The sequence below is a fragment of the Mesocricetus auratus genome, unplaced genomic scaffold (assembly GCF_017639785.1).
Source record: "Mesocricetus auratus isolate SY011 unplaced genomic scaffold, BCM_Maur_2.0 Super-Scaffold_100023, whole genome shotgun sequence".
Lineage (NCBI taxonomy): Eukaryota > Metazoa > Chordata > Mammalia > Rodentia > Cricetidae > Mesocricetus > Mesocricetus auratus.
This window is the reverse complement of record NW_024429204.1, coordinates 6,099,954-6,114,909: the sequence shown is the minus strand read 5'-3', so window position 1 is coordinate 6,114,909 and position 14,956 is coordinate 6,099,954. Positions and strand designations below refer to the sequence as shown.

General features: G+C 37.8%; 1 long non-coding RNA gene across 2 annotated transcripts in view; it reads right to left on the bottom strand.

The window, feature by feature from the left end:
* Window positions 1–6,189: 6,189 nt before the first annotated feature.
* The window catches only part of LOC106021343, an 81,332-nt gene continuing 72,565 nt past the window's right edge, over window positions 6,190–14,956 (bottom strand). For both annotated transcript variants that reach the window (XR_005870486.1, XR_005870487.1), the window contains 3 exons: window positions 9,172–9,523; window positions 8,539–8,637; window positions 6,190–6,637 (listed from right to left, as the gene is read on the bottom strand). This is a non-coding gene — a long non-coding RNA (uncharacterized LOC106021343). The remainder of the gene's footprint in view (window positions 6,638–8,538; window positions 8,638–9,171; window positions 9,524–14,956) is intronic.

Sequence of the window (14,956 nt, the reverse complement as noted above, 5' to 3'; positions counted from 1 at the left end):
TTGCTTTTCCACATTTGAATAAGCATCTAACAGATTACCTTGCACATAAATTTTATGGATGTTGCTATGACTCACCAGAATAATCTTTGTACTTGTGTGGTGAATTTTATTTTGTAGCCTATAAAATTTCTTCCCATAAATTACTGAATGAAAACCAACAATTTAAACAGATTTTTTGGAATACATGCTATGTGTATAGATAGGATCAAGTCACCTCTCCTGAAATCTGCTTGACAAATTATATTAAAATAACTCATTGGGAACGAATTTAGAGAGAACTGAATATTTTATATGCTATTTAACAACGGACCCATAGAAAATTCTAATGTGGTCTAATTCTGCCTTTTTTCCCTAGTGATTATAATCATTTTGATCATTTTTCTAGTATTCTATACACCGCTGTTATTTTACTTGCCTGGTTAATATGATGCGTTCAAATATTCCAGCACATTCAGAGAAATGAGCTAACTATACCTTTATGGGTCTGTTTTATCTCTCAAAGTTGTTCTTGGGGCCATCATCCTTCTGTCTCACTAGAAATTGATAGTTCTCTGCCAAGGAAATTTTATTTCCATCATTATCCTGGAGGTTTCCTTGATTTTATCCTGTAGTGGATTCTAAGTTCCTTGAGTTATCCATATTCCTCAACCATAGAGAAATAGGAAACTAAGAGAAATATATGGGGGAAAACTAAGTGTAATTATACCAGACTTTGTATGTGCTAAACATTTGGATTTCCTTCCTAATAAGATTTGTAATTGTTTGAGACAGTTTCTGCTAGGTTTTTGTGGCTTGATGGTGAAAGTATCTTAACTGATGCATAGTTGTAGAAAAACACATCTTTCATATTTTACTTTGAATCACATGGGTTAAGCAGTAGAGGCAGGCACTATTACCCCGCTGAATTTTCATCCTGCTTATACTCGATCTGTTTAAATTGTGCATTTTGTTATGTGTGATATGTGTGCAAAATAGCATTGTCTAGAAGCAGGGTTCCGGTTTGTTTTCTTGGTTTTCACTTCTTAGGCGTGTTATGAAATGCTTGTCTGACTCAGGTTACCTAGTGATAGTTCAGACAACAGTTACTGAGTTCGTTCATGTAAGTTAGGATCTCGGCAGGCATGGAGGGTTATTAGCCATTAACTAGTTATTTCAAAGATTTTCTTCACCTGCCTTGTCAGCTACAGGTCAGTAATCTTGCTAAAGATGTGACTCCATTCAATAGTGCTGGTTTGTTGGGATCTTCCCTCTTGGTTTGGCCACGTGGGTTGGTCCAGAACAAAGCAACGAGAACAGAAGTTATTTGAGAATGCTTCATGGAAACCTAAAATGCCCAAGGTCAGAAGCCATGAACCATCTTCCTTTTTGACCCCTGTCCCCAGGACTTATACCTGGAATGGGACAGGGTGTTTAGAAGATTTTTATTCTGTGAATAAGTTAATAATTACCCTTAGTGAATCTTACCTATTCAACATTTCTAGGAACAATATACAGACTGTTAAACCAACTTAGTATTATACCATAATTTTAATAATTTTCTTTTTTAAAATAGTATAATTGTCATTTTCCCCTTCCCTTTACTCCCTCCAAATCCTCCTTGACTGTTTTAAATTCATAGATTTTTTCATTAACTGTTGCATATATGCAACATATACATAACATATATAATACATATCTTACATGTATACAAAGCACACATATACTATATTAACACAACATATTATATAAGGTTATATATATTTATATACTATACATAATAATTATATAATATATCATATCTATATATGAATAATATATTAATGTTATATTATTCATATTACATATATGTTATTATGACTTATATACATATTAATTATACACAATGTCTTATATATTATATATGCATACAACTATATTTCTAAATATATGTAAATATAATCTGTTAGGTCCTTATAATATTACTTATCTGCCTGTTTTCAATCATTTGGTATTAGATAATCAATCTGTGTGTTCTTTCCCGGGGAAAAGTATATTTCCCACTTTCAGCATTCCTTAGTTGCCTATTGTTCCTTGTGTAGGGATGAGGGCTCATGGGCTTTCTATTGCTGCTGTCCTTGGATATTTTCCAAAACAATACAGAGAAACCCTGTCTCGTAAAAACCAAAAATAAATAAATAAATAAATAAAATCCCCATACTTTGGATGGTAGTTGAAAAAGAGAAGTCTTGAAAGACTTCTGCTATCTATACTTTAGCCTTGAATTCATTCTAGAATTGTTACTTAGTATGGAGGGGTAGTGAATATCATACCTGTTTTGCTCATCCACCCACTATATTTGGATTTCTGATGTGTACATCAAAAGAAATCTTAACTTCTACCCACAAACCTTCCAAACAAGCTGGTGTTTGCTTATCTTCAAGATCTTGGCTTTTGCAAGACAATGCATGCACTTATCTTTTGATACTTCCCTTTGTTTTTTCTCTACAGACTAGGAATTACCTAATGAGTTATGTACAAATAATTTGAACAACCTCTTCCAATCATTTTTGTCTTTATTCCTTTCCTATGGACAGATTGTTTTTCCCCTTTCCCTGGAGAAAAGAGCACCCAGTCTGTGGATTGCACACTCTGATGCCCTCTGAAATCATAGCATAATGCTATAACATAAGTATGCAGCATCCAAGTCTGATGCAGGGATTACTGGGGACTATGAAGACCTGGATGCCAGTGTACTGCAGAAGTCATTTGCATATAATTAAAATAAAGGCTTCATGAAAACAAACCTTTAGTTAAGCCTTTAAAGACTTAGTTTCCAGTTACTGGGCTTTGGGAAGTGGTTAGATTATGAAAGCTATGACCTCATCACCCTAGTAACCCAATGATGTGTCTACATTATGATAGTATATTGGGAAGCGACAGGAAGTGGAATTTAGTTGAAGGTAGTTGGTGTTTCAAATTGCGCTCATAAAAATGCGAGGTATCGCCGGGCAGTGGTGGCGCACGCCTTTAATCCCAGCACTCAGGAGGCAGAGGCAGGTGGATCTCTGTGAATTCAAGGCCAGCCTGGTCTACAGAGCGAGTTCCAGGAGAGCCTCCAAAACAATACAGAGAAAACCTGTCTCAGAAACAAAAAAAAAAATGCGAGGTATCTGCTTTCTTCTACCATGAGATGTATGCTTTCTGCCATGATGTTAAAAACAAGTGACCATGGACGGGAACCATGAGCCACAATAAACGTGTCCTCTCAAGTTTATTTTTCTCAGGCCTTTGTCACAATGGTTAACACAAGGCCTAATCTGACTTTAGACTTCAAGCTTGGGAACTATGGCTTTTGATTTTAATATTCACAGAGAAGAGAAAATATGCAGATAGCTACTGAACATACATGCATATCTCCACCAAACTACCCTCGGGATCAGCAAAGCAACACGAAATTAAGAACATAAAATTGAAAATATCCTCAGGTAGAACATTTATACCTACTTCTTTTTCCTGATAGTTTCACCCTTGTGATGGCTAATAATGATTGTCAAGTTGTCGGAATCTAGCATCACATAGGTGACAAGCCTCCAGGCACACCTATGACAGAGAGTAGATTAGGTTACTTTCTGGGCGTGGTTGTGAGGGATTATCTTGATCGTGTTAATTGTGTTGGGCAGCACAATTGCAAGGGTGTAGGCAATGGATGGGTTAAAGAGGCATAAGCTACCGGAGCACAAACATTTATCACATCTGCTTCTTTTTTTGTTTGTTTGTTTTTGTTTTTCGAGACAGGGTTTCTCTGTATTGTCTTCGAGGCTGTCCTGGAACTCGCTCTGTAGACCAGGCTGGCCTCGAACTCACGGAGATCCGCCTGCCTCTGCCTCCCGAGTGCTGACATCTGCTTCTTGATTACAGATGCAATGTGACCACCTATCTCAAGCTCCTGTCACCAGGACTTCCCACTAAGTGGGACTGTACCCTAAAACTGTGACCTTTCAAACCCTTTCTCCCTCAACCTGCTTTTGTTGGGGCATAGGATTACAGCAGCGAAAATATATCTGAGACAACACTTTCTGGTTTTTGGTTTGCTTTTAGCTTAATACCCATAATAATGCATGAAGCCAAATTTTACTCTTAATAGACAAAACAAGTTAAAACCTCTCTGCATGAGGGCCTGAGGAAATGGATCAGTGGGTAAAAGGTTTTCTGGCAAGTTTAAGGACTTGAGCACAGATCCCTAGCTCCCAAATAAATGCTAGGGGATCCATGAGCACAGACAGGGGGTGTCTGCAGTAAGCTAGCTGAATGGAGAAGCTCTGGGTTTAAGAGACCCTGCTCTAATAAGTAAAGTGGAGAGAAGTTAAGGAAGATACCATTATCAACCTCTAATTAGCATAGATCCCCACACACATGTGCCCACATTCATGTGAATACACATGTATGCGATCACACATACCTCACACTTAAGGCAATGAATGAATGATTAAACAAATAAATAACCTTCTCTGTATTAGCTGCAGTAGCTTTTGAAGAAAACCATTGCTTGTAAAAACGAAACATAGGAAACATAATTGGTTCTACCCTTCAACACCAGCTTCATTCCTTATTACATGAGAACTTGGTGTCTGTGTGAGAAGATATACTGCAGCCATGCCTTTGAGGACTGGAAAACACATCGGAACTTCACAACCGCAGCTGATACCCAGACCCCATATCTATTCCGCCTTCCTATAGGACCACACCTGAAGGGCACCACCCGAGATGACAGAAACTGCCCCACACTGGAAATAAAGTCTAGTGATGATGATTCTGTCAGTCAGTACTTTCTTTGGGCCAACAAGCTTACATTTGTGCTGAGACTATTTTGGCCAGCGAGAAAATGAAAGTTCAGGATTGCATGCACTCCCTAATCGTGGACTATAGTTGGAGAAGCACTAACTCTATCCGTGTATGGATGTATAGAAAGCCAACGGTGTTTTCCTTTTATCACTTACACTTCTATAGTAATGAGCAGTTACAAAACCTTAAGCAAATTGACAATGCCTGGACATGTCGCCTGTCAGATACCTGAATTCTAGATTTGATGTCTTTATGTGGAGACCTCCAGTGGTCACATTGCCTTGTTCACACTGCAGTCCTTAGGGCTCCAGGAGCTATAAAATAGGTGAATCTGCAGATCTAAATAGTATTTGTAAGGACAATATTTTAGACTGAATTTCTAAGGAGGGTCAACTTTGTCTAAATATTTTGTTGTGTGACGCTTCCTCCCGAACAGACCTATAAAATGCTCTTGATAATGTTCACAAATCTGATGGATGTTGAAACTTATTTCCTTCATTCCTTTTTCTTGTCTATATATTGAATACATCTATACAGAGATGCCCAAACAGTCATAAGCAAGATTTCTTGAGCATTCTCTGTCCAGACGTCTAAACACACACACACACACACACACACACACACACACCTACCTTGACCCTTGATCATGCATTTGACAGTTGTGGGAAATGTTGCTTGTATTTAATATATCATGGAACATTGCTTTTAGACTTTTATGATCTAGTTATATGCTCATTATAATATCTGACATGGGGCTCCACAATATAGGTTCAGTAGGAAGTTTAATTCATGGCTGTATACAAAAATCTCATTAACTTCTACAAGATCTCATTTACTTCTCACTTGGTGACATGGTAATATTTGAATGACTAAAGACCTAAGTATCTATGCACAACACAATATTTTGTTTGGGTTACCTACTCTGAACCTGATATTTGTATTTGCTTAACTTTTAAGTCTACTTTTCCTCTGTCACACTAGCGTACATCCTGTCCCTACCTTCCCAGGATGGCAGGAAATTAAAACAGAAAGCCACTTCTCTCGGATCATCTTCTGTGATCAAAGCCTGCCTTGCAAACACACATTACATAAATGACACCATTATGGGGATTTGGAGAGTTTCCTATTATTTTAATGATGAAGCAAAAATCCCTTGACCAGTGAAATATAACAAAACCTAGACTTCCACACACAGAAAAAGTGTCATCACAGTATCTGAATTGTCAACTTTTCTTACGATCAGTAAATGGATATTGGATATTGATTCTGTATGTGGCCGGTCTTTTTAGAATTGTTACTTGATAACTAAACAAAACACAGACCTGGTTGCACTATAATATTATCTTTCCACCTTGATTGAAATGCGGCAGAATAGAGACTTACTTAAATTAAAACAGACAACCCTGTGAAAGTCAATAATTTATGCTGTAACATAAATAATTGAAATTACAAGTTTATATTTTAATAACACCTAAAATGTAAACATGGCAAAGAGTTGAGAAAAAGAAAATGATGATTAATTTGGACTTTTCATTTGAAAGGACAAGAAAATGCTGATTGAACTACAATGTAGACTCACTCTATGATCTTCATTCATTTACTAAATCATTCTTAATGAATATCTACAACACACTATTCTGTCATTAGAGGGCTATCAATAAAAATACAAGATACAAGTAGCAGTAAGGTGACAACATTTAATAATGCGCATAATCCTGGGCAAGTAAATTATCAAGAAGTGAGATGTATAGCATTCTGAACCGGGAATGGTGGGTTAACTTCTTATTCTTCAAGAGATTGATTTCAGACCAATCCTGTCTCCTGTGATGATGCCATTCTGGTAAGAGCAAGAAAAACCAATGCAGTTTAAAGAAAAACCAAACATCCCTGTTTCTCGTATACACAAATATTATTTTTATAGCTTCCACAAAAGTAACTGACTATATTTGTTTGACAATATCTGTGACCTGAAATGATATCTGCTCACCACAGCACAGGTTTCCAGTTCACCACCTTGTAAGTGATAAGGAAGTTTCACCTACTCAAGTGAATAATAGAACAAAACATCAATAAACACCAAAAATGATGAAGATATTGATTTTAATTAAATGAATGCCTCAATGATTTTCCCTGGCTCTTATTCTTTCTATGCTTATTTAAGCTGACTCCAATTTTTTAAAATACAATATGAAACAATTTACCAGTAGAAGAATTGGGTGAAACAGTAGGTTTTTCATAGTTAAGGCACAGATCCTCCCCTTGTTTTTTGAGACAACCTTTATAATGGTATGCTGTATATGCACCTGATTCTTTGTTCTTTCATAGCCAATTATTTACTGAGATACACCCCAAACAGATGGTATCTTGAACTCAGGGACATAAGAGGCAACAGAAGAATTTCTCTTGATCACACTGCAAGTACAGTGTGTTTATACTTTAAATGTAATTATGCTCAAAGAGAATAAATAATGCACATTTTATTTCTGATACAAGTATTCCTATTCCAGAAAATATTGGTAAGAACTATTGTCTCTTATGGATATATGCAACTTGAATTAAGACTACAGTAACAGAATATTAATCATTAGCGCAATAGGATTATGAGTTGAATTGTGATTCTAGTACATTCATTGGTTGCAATCCTAATCCTCAGTGTTTCAGAATATGAGGCTATTGGGGAAATATGCTCTTTACAAGGAATTAAATTAAATGAAGTCATTAGGATGGGCATTATTTTAATATGGCTGATGCAGTTTTGAGAATGGAAAATCTGAAGACACACATGAAGAGAGAGACAGAGAAAATCACATACACACATGGCTGGTAGGGGAAGCTGTGTGAAGATAAAACCAGAGTTGGGGTGATGCTTTCACAGGTAAGAAAATTCAAAGATTTCCTTCAGAAGAAAATGTTCCAAGGTACCAGCAATGGAGCATGGGATAGATGTTCCTCACAACCATCGAAAGATCAAACCCTGCCAATGCCATCACTCTAGCTCTCAAGCACATCCTGGCTCTTTGTAAATTGACTATAAGATGTTGCACACTCAAGTGGGCTTTGCCCAACAAATGGCTCCTGTCTACTTGATTATATAACTGAATCTTAGAGTTAGTGAATATGATAACATGGCCCTTCTTGGAGTAATTACTACATCCCAAGCTCTGTTTTGGTCACTTCTGACCTTATGTCACAACCTTTTTGTAGAATAAATGGACAATGTAAGACTTTTCATGTGACTAGAATAATGGTATTATTTTATTAAGTACTAACAAGTAATATTAAGTATATTTTACTAAGTGACTCAGGGATTACAGGAATTAATGCATTTACAGTCATGTTAGCATAGACATGGTTATCTTTAAGAGGGTTGCTTTTCTGAAAGTATCAGAACTATAGTTTTAGGGCAGATGACATAGGATGAGTACTATGTTCTACATAGGCTGAGGGTAAGGCAACGACTTCATCAAACATCATTGCTCTTATTTTGTCCCTCCTCAATTCAGAGTTTTACTACAGATTTCCTGATTCGATGGGTATTGGATCAGTGTGGTTCATAAGACACCTGACCATGAGAAGCCATACCCAGTAGAAAAGATAAACACTAGGTCCTGACATGAATGGAGATGGATTGAGTTGTTCCCATCAAGGAGCTTGGAGGTGTGACTTTATTTATGCATGGCAGGAAGTACTCCTCAACTCTGTTACTGACCACAGCATGTATTGTGGCTAGAAACATACCACACATCTTACAGAGTACTTCTTCATCATGGTCACATAAGAAAATGGCATTTCATATGCTCCCTTGAGGTTGGCTTGCACTCCACACATGTCAAGGTCCTGTGAGAAGACACAATGAAAAACAAATTTTATCCCCACCTCATAACAATACCACAACATCAATGCTTGCATTCTCTTTCTGTGATGATTGTGTACATATTTCTTCTTAGTTCTAGAAGGAAGTATGTATTACAGGGATGGGTCCCTTGGAGTGGGATACCTTTGAGCCTCACTGATGAGTTGTTAGTGGGTGGAGGAAGGGAGGGGAATGGACTGGTCCTTGAAAGATAAAAGCATCTTTGGAGGCTGAGTCACTAGTTGAGAGATAGCTTTAGGAAAAGTCTCTGGTGTTTCTCATGAGTAAGCAGTGCACAGAGATTCTGAGGAGTATTTGTCACTGCACCGTAGCAAACCTCGTCTGCCTGAAGTACAGTGTATACCAGGGCAGTTTCCATTGCACGTGTCCAAAACAGTATGCAGTCGTGGTGAAAGTTGAGGGTGGTTTAATGAGAAACATCACCTTGCCATGAAATGTGCCTGACACCAAAATCTCCCAGAGTAGTAATAGGTTCAACATGTAGTTTCTCAACATACCATAGATAACTTTTCAGGAAAGATCAGACAGGAAGGACTAATAATGTCTATGGTAAGCGCTAGCGGACTCTAACAGAGCTTTCATCCTACAAACGGAGGAATTTGAGATCGCACACTTAGATGTCTCTGACGTTGCCGCGTATCCGACTTCTCGGTTTCCGCCCGCTTTCTTCTCTCCTGGGATCAGTCTTATCAGATGATCCTCCGTTGTCTGTTTTTCTTCCGAGGTTCTGAATGGGACTGATGTACAGACATCAAAAGGACAGAACCACTGAGGGAAAGGTACCCTTTTCCTTGCTCCTGGTTCAACATCATGTTTTTTTTTTTTATGTCTACTTTCTCGAAGAGTTTCCTGCAACACATGAAAGGCAAGAGGAGGAGTTAAAAATATGCCCAAAGCTGAAACTGGAGAGACAAGTGGGTAGTTCACCCCAGTTAGCGTCCATGCTCACTGAGAGCGACTGATTTGAGATACTGCTTGTTCATTCTTCCTGGGATGTTCCTTTTTGTTTTTCTAGATTGATTGTTTTTCTAGATTGACACTGTTACTTTCTCATGTGCACCAACTTTTTTGTTCTGTCTTGGTATTCTGTACAATCTTATTGTTTACATACTGAGGATACTGTGTTTATAAAATAAGGTATGATCTCTAACATCTGAGATTATAAAAATGTATCCGTTTCATATGTAGCTAATTTTGGTATACATTTTATAAATTTAATTTTCCCCCCTCTAGCTGGATCTAACTTTTATATAAACAACGAGGCAGAATTAAAAGTTGATTTTTTTACCCCCCAAAATGGCTGAGTGGTATTCCTGGCAGTATATTTAGTTTTGTCTGTTTCTCTGTTATTTCCTGTTATATTTCCATTCTTACTCATTTCCACTTTTAGAATTTCTATTCTTTTTATATTTATTAGGGAATGTGTCCTAATGCATGTGTCTCTTTCTCACAGAATCGATTCTTCTTTCTTTGGCGACTGGCTTTTCATTTTCCGTACCTGCTGTTATGTCCTTAGTCGGTTCTCCTCCGTGTGTTTCCTATCGTTGGTAGAAAGATGTTTTCTGCCTCCATCATGCCAAATAATACCCATCCCCAGAGGATTTTCAATTCATATCTCCCTCTGGCCTGTTTCTGATCCTTCCATTTCTCTGTATCTTACACATTTGACAATTTCTGCATCTGGTGATCATCTTACGTATGTGTGGACAACGAAAACTCACATTCCTGCTTATTGCTTTCCCCAGGCCAAAACTCTGTTTTTCTTTCTTATTTGTACAAACAGCAATTCTTTTCTCATATATGTATGTATGTATATATATGAATCCTCCTTGTTCTTTAGCTCTTTGGGGGACTGCTGCCCAGTTCCTGAATAAATTACACAGTCTTATTCTTACTCATGGATGCCTGGCCTTAGCTCGGCTTGTTTCTAGTCAGCTTTTCTTAACTTGAATTACCCCATCTACCTTTTGCCTCTGGGCTTAAGGTTTTTGGAATTCTTTTTTTCTGTTTCATTATATTATTTACCTAAGGTTCATTTTCTTTGCTTTTTTTGTCTTGTTTCTTTTGATTTTTTTTAAGTTTTGGGAATTTCATGCAAGTGTACATGAAATACAATCATTATCCTCCCTCATTACATCCTCTGTACATCCAGAATGAGCCCATGATGCTGCCTCCAAACCTCACTTATTTATTTACTTACTCATTTTGTTGGTAACACACTAAGCCCAATCAGTTAATGGGTTTGAAGCCATCCATTTTGGCGTTGAGGGAATTCTACCAGAGGACACATCATCAATGAAGAATAACTCTCCCATCCCTTCTATTTATCTATTACAGACAGCCCTTCCACGTGGGGTGAATACTAGTTGTCTTCTAATCGATACTGGGGTTTTTGCTTGGCTTGGTCTTACATAGGTCTTGCGCAGGAAGCCGAGCCTGCTGTGAGTTCCTGTGTGTCACAGTCATGTCATGATCAGAAAACAGTAACAGTTCAAAACACTCCTCTCCATTCTGGGATCTTACATTCTTTTCTTTTAAAAAACATTTTTAAATACTAAATTATGGTGAAGTAAAACAACAAAAAAGACTAAGGCACTGGACTTGAACAAAAACAAACAGAAGGAAGAGAGCCCGACAGAAGGCACTAGAAACACAGACCCACACATTTGGACACTCAGGGATCCCATACAAATACAATTTGGAAGCTGTAATATGCATACAATGGATCCGGTGTATACCCATGAAGGCCCTGTATGGCCTGCTTTAGTCTCTCTGTGAGTTCATATGTGTGTTGATCATGTTGATTTACAGGGCTTGTTTCTTTTCTTGGTGTCCTCTTCCCCCTCTGGCTGTTACACTCCTCCACTCCTTTTCTGCAGAATTCCCTGGGGCCAGAGGGCAGAGATTTGATAGAGACAGTCCTTTTAGGACTAGGTGACTAACTGTGTCCCCTGTAATTGTACCCGTCTACTGTAGAAGCAACCTTTTCTGATGAGGGCTGAGCAAGGTGCTGATGTATGAGTACAACACAATGGAACCGAAGTCATTTTACCGAATCTTTACAACGTTAATATTTGGTTTTACCCTAGGTCCCTGGGCTATCTACCGTCAGGTTCTCGATCACCCAAGCAGTGTTGGGTATGTGTTCTATTTCACAGAGTAGGTCTTCAGTTGAATCAAACAATTATCGGTCACTCCCACAACCTTTGCACCATAAATTACATTAGCATATCTTGCAGGGAGGACATCGTTGTTGATCTAAGAGTTTGTGGTTGCGGTGGTGTTTATGTTTCTCTTTTGGTAGCATATACCAAAGACACTAGAACTGAGGGGTAAATGTCCTATGTCACTACCAGCGAGACTTCTCCTTGCTCAAGGAGTTGTATGGGTACTGTCTTCAACAATGGGACCTTGCCACTAGATTCTGGAGAGCAACTTAGAGTCTTGGCAACAGCCTAGCTATTTGGGAACTCCCACTGAACACCTTTGGAAAACAACTCAATTAGGTGTATTCTTTGGTGTTTGGTTGGAATGTCTTACAGAATTCTATTAAGCCCACTTGAGTCATAACATCTAATAGATTGCTTATTTCTTTGTTAATTTTCTGTCTGGCAGACCTGTCCACTGGTGAAATTGGGCTGTTAAAGCTTCCCACTATTAGTGATGGGGTTTGATATATATATTCAGGATTGAGACTTCTTCTTGCTGGATTTTTCCTGTGACAAATATGAAATGTCCTTCATCATTTCTTTTGATTACCTTAAATTTGAAGTCTATTTTGTTAGCTATTAGGATTGCTACACCGGCTTGCTTCTAAGGCCCATTTGATTGGAAAGTCTTTTCCCATTCCTTTATTCTGAGGAAATGTCTGTCTCTGAAGTTGAGGTGGATTTATTGTATGCAGCAGAAGGATGGATCCTGTTTTTGCATCCATGCTGTTGGCCTGTGTCTTTTTTATAGGTGAGTTGAGTCCATTGATATTAATGGATATCAATGATCAGTGATTGCTGATTCCTGTTATTTTGGTGGTGGTGGTGTGTGTGTGTTTGTGTGTGTGTGTGTGTGTAGTTGTGTGTGTTTCTGTTTTTTAAGATTTGCTGTTGTGGGATTATCCATTGCCTGTGTTTTCCTGGGTATGTCTAACTTCCTTGGGCTGGAGTTTTCCTTCTAATGCTTTCTGTAGGGATGGATTTGTGGATAGATACTGTTTAAATCTAGTTTTGTCATGGAATACCTTGTTTTATCCATCTATAGTAAATGGAAATTTTGCTGGGCATGGTAGTCTGGCCTGGTATTCATAGTCTCTTAGAGTTCGTATAATGTCTTTCCAGGACTTTCTGGCTTTGAGTGTGTCCATTGAGAAACTGGGTGTTATTCTGATGGGACTGCCTTTATATGTTACTTGACCTTTTTCCTTTGCAGCTCTTAATATTTTTTCTTTATTCTGTATATTCTGATTATTTTGTGGCAGGAGGACTGCTTTTATTTTTTTTTTTTGTTCCAGTCTATTTGGTGTTCTGTTTCCAGTGCTGTGGTCCTTATGCTTATATTCCATGGGTATCATTTGCTATTGCCTGAGTGATTTGTGCCTATTTTTCTGACAGCATCATTCCAGATTTGTTTGAGATAAACATATTGCCTATCATAAAGAGAACAACTACAACAACAACAACAACAACAACAAATGCCTCTGCTGGCCTCATATGTATCTTAAACTGATTTAATGGGACACTTCTCTGTGAATTTGAATACCGACTGGAACGATGCTAGATTAAAAAATCACCACTCATTATTCTTACATATGTCACCCCCGATTTTGCCCATTTCTTCAGCATTCCAGCTCACTCAGAAGTTGTTTGTTTCACAGTTCTTCAGGTTTCCCTTTGGTTTTTGTTTAGCTGATCGATGTTCTTTTAGTCACCACCTTTATTTGGTTCAAGTGATCTAAGTGCAATTGTTGCTGGTAAGCAAAAAAATATCATCATATCTCATGGATTGTGATGCCCATTTAGAAAGTAGATATTTCCCATTACTCACTGGTTTTAATGAGACAATCTAATATGCATTAAACTTTCATATAGACCCTTTAACAGTTATACAGCCAGATAGAAAACCAGCTTTGATGGTCACTTTGATTATAATGTCATGAAGGCACCTCTTCAGGTTGCTCTTGGAGTCCTGATCAACAAAAGCTTTAATAATTTAATGGGCATTGTCATAAGCTGTCAGTCCATGGCAGCAGTATAAATTTCAAATATGTATCCAACATAGTGACTGAAGGTTGTAATGCCATGTCCTTACACATAGAACATAGTATAGAATAATTTGTGGTCCTAGAAGGAAACTATAACCCGGTTTGTATCTAGTGTCCTTGTACTCCAAAGGCCCAAAAGGAGGAAAATAAGAAAGGTAAGATCAACACCGGGCAGTGGTGGCCCACGCCTTTAATCCCAGCACTCGGGAGGCAGAGACAGGTGGATCGCTGTGAGTTCGAGGCCGGGCTGGACTGACACCCTCCAAAACAATACAGACAAACCCTGTCTCGTAAAAACCAAAAAAAGAAAAAAAAAGAAAGAAAGATCAAGTGAAGGTTAACAATGGATAGTTTTGACCCAGAGCATTGAAAAATTAGATTTAGATACTAGGTTGAGAAGTAACAGCCTGTGATTCTAAGCCCTTTAAAAACAATGGTAGACAGCAAGGCAATTATCTATATATTTTAAGGAGTAGCTGATATCCAGGCTTGTCCAAAATCCAGAAATGAGCACCACTGAAAATGAAGAAATATAACCTAACTGAGAGACCAGTAGCCACAGTAAAATAGTCATAGGGGATAGCCAATAACAAGTGGGACAGAAAAATAATGATTATACTTAGACTCAAACAAGCATAAAATAATAATTTCCCAATGTACGTCTCTCAGATAAATCAGAGGGCTGTCTGATCACTGCTGACTGACAAATTGATAACATTGAGATTTTAAAAAAAGACAGTAACATAAAAATCAAAATTAAAAGGAGCATATTTTCTTGGCACATCATTTGATATTAGATCCATGAATATTTTTTAAAAGAAATTCAAGAAAAATAGGAAGAGTAAAGACAGCAAGCTATCTACAAATCAAATGAATCTCATTGCCATCAGACTTCTCATCGAGCATATTTGAAGCCAGAGAATAGTGAGATAGCATTTGTAAGTAATGTTAGAAAAGATGGGTCCAACCAAGGCATCAGTTGCCTGTGAAGTTGAAGGATATTTGTGAATCTTCAGTTACAGAATGAT